This window comes from Gossypium arboreum, chromosome 4 (genome assembly GCF_025698485.1).
Source record: "Gossypium arboreum isolate Shixiya-1 chromosome 4, ASM2569848v2, whole genome shotgun sequence".
In the NCBI taxonomy this organism is placed as follows: Eukaryota; Viridiplantae; Streptophyta; class Magnoliopsida; order Malvales; family Malvaceae; genus Gossypium; species Gossypium arboreum.
This window is the reverse complement of record NC_069073.1, coordinates 31,486,027-31,494,667: the sequence shown is the minus strand read 5'-3', so window position 1 is coordinate 31,494,667 and position 8,641 is coordinate 31,486,027. Positions and strand designations below refer to the sequence as shown.

At 36.0% G+C, this 8,641-nt stretch overlaps 1 non-coding gene across 1 annotated transcript; it reads left to right on the top strand.

Annotated features, from left to right (window-relative positions):
* The first annotated feature begins 5,183 nt into the window (after window positions 1-5,183).
* Window positions 5,184-5,289, top strand: LOC128292143 (small nucleolar RNA R71). The gene has a single exon (XR_008282128.1). It is a non-coding gene; the product is annotated as a small nucleolar RNA R71 (small nucleolar RNA).
* Window positions 5,290-8,641: the final 3,352 nt, after the last annotated feature.

Genomic DNA, 8,641 nt, shown 5'->3' with positions numbered 1-8,641 from the left:
TAAAGATTATCATCTTATTATTACTAGTTGTAATTTTTTTATTAAAAACATTTATTCTAGATACCTTACGAAAATATTTACAAAAGAGGAACCTAATTTTTATTATTTATTAAAATAGCAATAAAATTTTTAAAATAGTTCAATTAAGTCCCTAGACTAAATGAAAATTTGAAATTGAGTTGCAATTTAAAACTTGGGTCAAAATTGACTTTTTTATTTGAAAAATCAAAAATTTATTTTGTCATATAGGGAATAATTTCTCAGAAAATTATGTAAAAATCAATTCTCAGGAAAGATTGGAGGGGTCACAAGTGGTCCCGCTTAAGTTTCAATCTCCTAGATAGAATTTATTTAAACATACTAATCTCGAATATATACCCTAAATCATTTATTAGAAGGGAAAATAAGAAAATTTAAACATCCGATAAAATGAACAGAATTTGATTCCGTTCAATCTTATCTCCCCAGTAATGTTTTAGACGCTGAGCATTAACTTGAAATTACCTCCCTTACCTTGGAGTTCGACAACTCCGTATGGATAGACACGATGAATCGTAAATGGACCAGACCAACGAGATTTTAGTTTACCTAGAAAGAACCTTAATCTGGAATTAAATAACAAGACTTGCTGACCTACTTCAAATTCTCAAACTTGAATGTGCTTGTCATGCCATTTCTTAAGTCTCTCTTTGAGTAATTTGGCATTTTCATGCGAGAACAATCGAAATTCCTCTAGCTCATTGAGTTGGAGCATCCGTTTTTCTTTAGGCAGCTTAAGATCCAAGTTGAGTTGTCGAAGAACCTAGTAAGCTTTGTGCTCTAACTCCAAAGGTAGATGGCAGGATTTCCCAAAGACCAACCTATAGGGTGACATCCCTAAAGGTGTCTTGTATGCTGTCTTATAAGCCCATAAAGCATCATCAAGTCTTTTAGACCAACCTCGTCAGTTTGGGCAAACTACCTTCTCAAGTATGCCTTTGATCTCCTTATTTACCAGTTCAGCTTTTCCATTCGTCTACGGATGGTAAGCTGTAGCGACCTTGTATTTCACTCCATGTTTATCTAATAACCATTTCAATCACTTGTTCACAAAATGGGACCTTTCATCGCTGATAATAGCTTTTGGGGTTCCAAACCTTGTGAACACGTGTTTCTGCAAAAACTTCATCACAACCCTAGCATCATTTGTCGGATAAGCTTCAGCCTCAACCCACTTAGACACTAGTCTACTACTACCAATATATACTTGTAACCAAAGGACGGAGGGAAAGGATCGAGAAAATTAATACCCCAAACATCAAATAATTCTACCTCAATGATGTTTGTTCGAGGCATCTCATTTCTGTTGGTAACATTTTTGACCCTTTGACATCGATCACAACTCTTACGTAAGCATATGCATCTTTGAATAGTGTTAGCTAAAAGAATTTGACTTGAAATACCATGGCTGTAGTACGAGTACCTCCGAAGTGTCCCTCACTCGGAGCTGAGTGACAATGGTTTAGAATCTTTTGTATTTCATCTTCTATCACGCATCTCCTGATCATTTGATCTGCACACTTTTTAAACAAATATGGCTCTTCCTAGAAATAGTACTTCACATCGTGAAGAAACTTTTTCCTTTGATGATTTGTCTTATCAATCGGCATCAAACCACAAGTTAAATAGTTAGCAATATTAGCAAACCAAAGGGTATTATGGACATGATTTACCTTTAGTATGTGTTCATCTGGAAATGTCTCCTGAATGGGTATAATAGGAGAGTTCCCTTCTTGTGGCTTCAATCTAGACAACTGGTCTGCTACTTGATTTTCTACTCCCTTTTGATCTTGAATTTCTAGATCAAACTCTTGAAGTAGAAGTACCCATTGGATCAGTCTCAGCTTAGCATCTTTCTTGGCAAGCAAATACTTAATTGTCAAGTGGTCCATATAGACAGTCACCTTGGTACCTATAAGATAAGATCGAAATTTGTCAAAAGCAAACACAATAGCAAGTAACTCTTTCTTTATTACTGTATAATTCAGTTGAGCTCCTGTAAGAGTTTGACTTGCGTAGTAGATGGGATGAAAAACTTTTTTCCTTTGTTGACCCATGATAGCTCCTATCTTGAAGTCACTTGCTTCACATATCAATTCAAATGGCAAATCCCAGTCTGGTGTGATGATTATGGGTGTCAAAACTAGTCGACTCTTCAAATCATATAAAGCTTTTAATCACTCTTCATCAAATTTGAATGTCGTGTCCTTCTCCAATAATTTGCATAAAGGTTTAGCAATTTTGGAGAAGTCCTTGATGAATATGCTATAGAAATCGGCATGGCCCAAAAAGCTCCTAACACCCTTTATAAATGTTGGAGGTGGGAGTTTCTCAATAACCTCTAGATTTGTTTTATCAACCTCTATTCCATGTCTTGTTATCCGATGCCCTAGAACAATACCTTCTTGTACCATGAAATGGCACTTTTCCAGTTGAGTACGAGGTTTGTTTCTTCGCATCGCCTTAGTACCTTGGTTAGATTGGGTAGGCAATCATCATATGTATCTCTGAATACTAAAAAATCATCCATAAAACCTTCCAAATACTTCTCAACCATGTCAGTAAAAATAGACATCATACATCTTTAAAATGTAACAGGTGCATTACATAAACCAAATGGCATGCATCTAAATGCAAATGTACCGTACAGGCAGATGAATGTTGTATTGTGCTGATCTTCCTATTACTCTTGTAATCGATTATACCACAGTATCCATCAAGAAAATAATAATTGACCTCATTGTGCGAGTCTATCCAGCATCTGGTCCAAAAATGGCAAAGGAAAGTGATCTTTCCTAGTCACCTTGTTCAGCTTCCGGTAATCGATTCAAATTATCCATCCTGTAACCATTCTAGTCGGTATCAACTCGTTATTCTTGTTTTCAATGACCATAATACCTCCTTTCTTTGGCACGCACTGAACCAGACTTACCTATGAGCTGTCTGAGATAGGGTAAATTATACTCGCATCTAACCACTTAATGATTTCTTTCTTTACTACGTCTTTTATAATGGGGTTCAGTCATTGTTGTCCATCAATTTTCCCTTTTTTTCTATCTTCTAGTTTGATCTTGTGCATGCATACAGATGGACTAATATCGCGAATATCGACTATGGTCCATCCAATAGCCTTATCGAATTGTTTCAATACAAGGATGAGTTTCTCTTCTTGATCACTAGTTAATTCTGCTGAAACAATCACAGGCAAAGTAGAAGCGGTACCTAAATAAACATATTTTAAATGTTAAGGTAGTACCTTGAGTTCTAATTTAGGTGGCTCATTAATTGACGCTTTTTGTTGGCCATAATCGGTTTTCTCTATTTCTAAAGATTCAAAATGGGATTGTGGATTAAATCCCTTTTGATTAGCTTCTAAAAACGGTAAGTATTCATCCTTCTCTTCATCATTCGGAGGATCTGATGTCAAAATTTGTTTCAACAGATCATCAACATAGTTGAGCTCCTCCACTATTAAATCCTCTAAATTGGATACTACAGAACAATCATCAATTGTGTCAGGAAATCGCATAGACTTAAAAATGTTAAATGTTACCTGATCATCCTGAACACGTATAGTAAGCTCGCCCTTCTGCACATCAATAAGGCTCCTTCCGGTTGCTAAGAATGGTCTTTCTAAGATAATCGACACTTCTTTCTCTATTTCAAAGTTTAGAATAACAAAATCAGCAGGAAAGATAAATTTATCTACACGTACCAATACATCCTCGATTTTTCCTTCTGGGTGTGCTAAGGATCGATCTGCTAATTGAAGTGTAACCATAGTAGGTCTAACTTCACCTATCCCCAACTTCCTAAATATTGACATAGGCATCAAGTTAATATTTGCACCAAAGTCACATAATGTTTTACCATAATATGTTGCTCTAATGTTGCAAGGGATGGTTAAACATCCAGGGTCCTTCAACTTTGGGGGTGCACTGCATTCTTTCATCAGAGTTACCGTCTCAAATTCTCCAAGTCTTCATTTTTTGGACAAGATATCATTTATGAATTTGACATAGTTCGGCATTTTCTCAAGTTCTTCAACCAACGGGATGTTGATATGAAGTTGCTTGAGTACGTCTAGGAACTTCTTGAATTGGATTTCTTGCTTCTACTTTTGAAGTCTTTGAGGGTAGGGTGGTGATGGTTTCTTTACTGGAACTAGTTGATTCGTCTTCTGTGGCAATTCTACATCTAACAGAGTTGTTAGTTGAACAGAATTAGCTGGTTCTGAAATTACCTTATCCGGTTTTACAGATTTTGGTTCTTGTGAAATTGGAATTTCAACACTCAGTTGAACTTCCTCTGGATCTTAAGCATCAGCTTGCTCCTTTTCAGCTTTAATGGTGTTGGGCTCTATTGTCTTTCCACTCCTCAATGTCAACACTTTGCAATGCTCCTTCCCCATATTCCTCGGATTCTCCGTATCACTAGGTAAAGCACCTTGTGTTCCGTTCTTGAGTTCAGTAGCAAGCAGGCCCACATGATTCTCCAAATTCCTTAAAGTGGCGTCATTTTTTGTCATGTATACCTTCAATAAACTCTCTAAGCTATTGGATGATTCAGCTTGAGCTAGTTTCTGAACTTGTTAGAGGAAACTAGGTGGCTGGGTTGGTCTAAGTTGGGCGTAAGTGTTACTGGTTCCAGCCCCTTGGTTACTCTAGGAAAAATTGGGGTGAGTTTGCCACAATGGGTTGTAAAAATTGGATTGCAGTCCTTGCCTTCCTCGATTTTGGTTCTGGTTACCTATGTAGTACATGGATTCTAAGTTTGATGGACATTCTTTGAACAAATGTCTTTCCCCACAATAGGCACAAGCTATACTTTCAAATTGGTTTGGTGGTTATGCTGGAAAACTATTAGACCCATTAGTAGTAAGATTTTTTAACATTGAGTATATTGATGATACCTGAGATGGGAGTGAAGTAAGAGCGTCTACTTCATGTATTCTAGCAACTCGTCTTCCTAACGCTGCTCGATTGGTTGGCCATTGATAATTGTTACTGGTAATCCTCTCAATGACTTTATAAGCCTCGTTATAAGACTTAGAAAGGAAAGCACCATTAGTAGAAGCGTCCACTACCATCCTCGTGTGAGCATTGAGACCATTATAAAATGTCTCAAGTTGGATGCAATGTGGGATTCAGTGATGAGGGCACTTTTATAATAACTCTTTGTACCTTTCCCATGCCTCATACAAGGACTCATCATCCATTTGTTGGAAAGCAATGATCTCTTTCCTCAACTTAGCATTCTTGCTAGGCGGGAAATACTTCATGAGGAATCTTTCTGCTAACTCTTGCCATATGGAAATTAAATTTGGTGGCAATGAGTTCAACCAAGCTTGAGCTCTGTCCCTTATTGAATATGGGAACAGCTTCAATCGTAATGCATTTTCGAGTACTCCAGCTAAATTGAAAGAATCACTCACTTCCATAAACAGTCTTAAGTGAAGATGAGGATCTTCGGTAGGCATTCCATTGAATTGGCCCACAGTCTGAAGCATTTGGAACATGACTGGCTTCATCTCGAACTGTTGTGTCTCAATTTCAGGTCTCTTAATACTTGGATTAAGATCATAAAACACTGGCACGGCATACTGTCTTAAAGCTCTATCCCTATAATCAACAATAATGATAAGATTGTGAGTAGGGTTTACTCCGTTTCCTTGATTTGGATTTTCAAAGTTCATTTCATTGTTCCTTCTCTAATTTGCTTGTCTTCTTTGCTCTCAAAAAGTTCATTCAATCTCAGGGTCTACAGGGAGTAAATCGATAATTCGATCAATACTCATAAACACCTGAAATAATCACAAAAAAATTAATTAAGTTCAAATTTAAACAGAAAATTAAACCAAAATGAAAAACTAGAAAATTCACAAATAATGACTTTAAAACACAGTACCCGGCAACGGCACCAAAAACTTGGAATGACGGAAATGTGCAAGTGTATACAATCGCCACCAGTAATAAAGTGACAAGTAAATGTCGAGTTATCGTACCCACAGGGACTGTGAAAAGAATTATTTATGATTGTTATTTAAAACACTTTGGTGAAAAAAATATTTTGTTTGAAGAGGGTGATTAAAAGCTAAGATTTTAAACTAGGTACACTAAATAAATAAATCTCAAATGCACGATTTCAAAATACGAGTTTAATCAAGATGACATAATTGTGTTAGATTAATGACATTTCTTTAACTTAGTATTATTAAACTCATGTTTTTTTTTTTGTTACGAATAAATTCATGTCAACTCGGTAATTTGCTAACTTATGAATATATTCACCTACGCAAATCCATTCATCTCTTAACATATCCCTATGTTAATTCAAACGATTAAACAGATTTTAATAAGTAAACATGTTATTGCACATACATACTCATTAAATTGAGCTAATCTCTTGCATATCTCTATGTCAATTCAAACGATCAATTAAATCTAATAAGCACATAAAAGACTATGTGAGGTAACAAGGTATCCTTACCTTGAAACAGTTTAATCACAATAATCTTGCAAGTTATGCAAGGCAAGTGTATCGCCAGATACATTGCTAATTTAACCTTCAGCTACCTTAGATGAATAAACATGCACTGATTAAGTATGGAGTCAATTAATTATAATTTCAATCCGTTTAAATAATTAATTCATTATTTCCCTCACAATTATAATGTAAGAATAACTTAGGCATGATTTTACTCAATCAAACATTTTACTGAGGCCTATAACAGCATAAACACAATTTTAATAATTTAAGTAGATGAAATGCAATCAAACCAACAAGAATAAAATTCAAGTTGATCAAATTAACCATTCCAACAACATAAATATTCATAGATATGTTCATCATAATAGCAACAAAAATTAAAGAGATAGGGAACAAGAATCAAATCTGGTGTTTCTCCGTGGCTTGACTAGTTTGCTCCTTCTTCGTTCTCTGTTGTCCTTACCGATCAAGGCTGCTATGAACACTCAATGTTGCTCCAAAATGGCTGATGAATGGCCCTTTTCCAAGAGGATAAACTGGCAAGAGAGCAAGGGACTTGTAATGGGAAAGTGAGAGGAGAAAGTGAGAGAAGAGAGAAAAGATGTGAATGAATGAGGGATGCTTTGAATGATCAGTGAAGAGAGGTTTTTATAGCTGAATGTGGCAGCTAAAATTTTCTAAAAATAGCAGCCAAAGAGCCACCCCTTGGCCGGTCATCTATGTGGCAAAGTTGATGGCTTCAACTTTGCTAAATATGGCTTGGGGCAAATATACAAAGCCACCAATTGTGGAGGGGTTGATTTGAAATTTGAACAAGTCTTCAAAGGCCTCTTCGCAAGCTTAAATAATCAGCTAATGAGCTAAATTGGGTCAGTACTTGGATGGTTTTGGGCTGTCCTTTTCTTGGCCGGTTCGATTCAATCGGACTATTTTTCATAATTAATTAATAATAATTTATTAACCCAAATTAAATTTGATATAAATTAAAATTAATTATATTATGAATAAATACATAAAATTTTGGACCATCTTAGGCTAGAAATTAATTTGCCTCTGTAACACCCCGTACCCGAGTCCGTTACCGGAGTCGAACACAAGGTGCACACAGACTTAACTTAATTGTTTTCACAGTCCATAAAAAAAAATTTCCAGACTAGCTGGTTACTGCATCACTGTCGCCTTAAAAATCATATCTTGAGATTTAAAGCTCGAAAATCAGTTTTGTAATTTTTCCCTGAAACTAGACTCATAAGTCCATCAACATATTTTTTTCTAGAATTTTTGGTCGGGCCAATTAGTACAGTTTATTAGTTAAATCTCCCCTAATCCAGGGTTCAACTACACTGACCTTCACGTATTACGAATTGGATATCTCCCTGTACAGGGCTTCAATACTGATGTCGTTTGTTTCTATAGAAACTAGACTGAGAGAGGAATCTATACATATATGGCATGACTCCTAATTATCTCTGGTTAATTTATAATGAATTTCCAAATTCGGAACAGGGGATCCAGAAATTGTTCTGGCCCTGTTTCACGAGAACTTTAATATCTCTTAACATATAACTCATATGACCGTTTCGTTTCTTCCATATGAAAGTAGATTCATCAAGGTTCATTTAAATAATTTATTAACTATTTAATTCCATTCCTACAATTTTTAGTGATTTTTCAAATCCACACCACTGCTGCTGTCAGCATCTGTTTTCAAGGTAAACCTTACCTATTTCGTGGTTTCCATGGACCAACTAGAGTTTTGTCATACATAGGTCCACATATGATCATATTTAGCCATTCCAAGGGCTGATCATTGCCCAACACTTCCATTCCAGTCCATAGTCACATCATGAAACCATATATATATACATAAACACAAATGGTCTAATGCCATACTCCACTTTTACGAGCCATTTTCGCATGGCTGTACACACATACATCACAAAACGTACTTGAAAAAAACAGCAAAGGGTAGTCCTATACATGCCATATCCAGAGTTCAACTAAAAGAGTACCAAAGGGCTTTGATAGTGTGGATGACTTTGACTTCGATGATCCCGAATCCGATAGCTAACGAGCAAAATCTATAAAACAGAGAGCCAAAGCAACGGGGTAA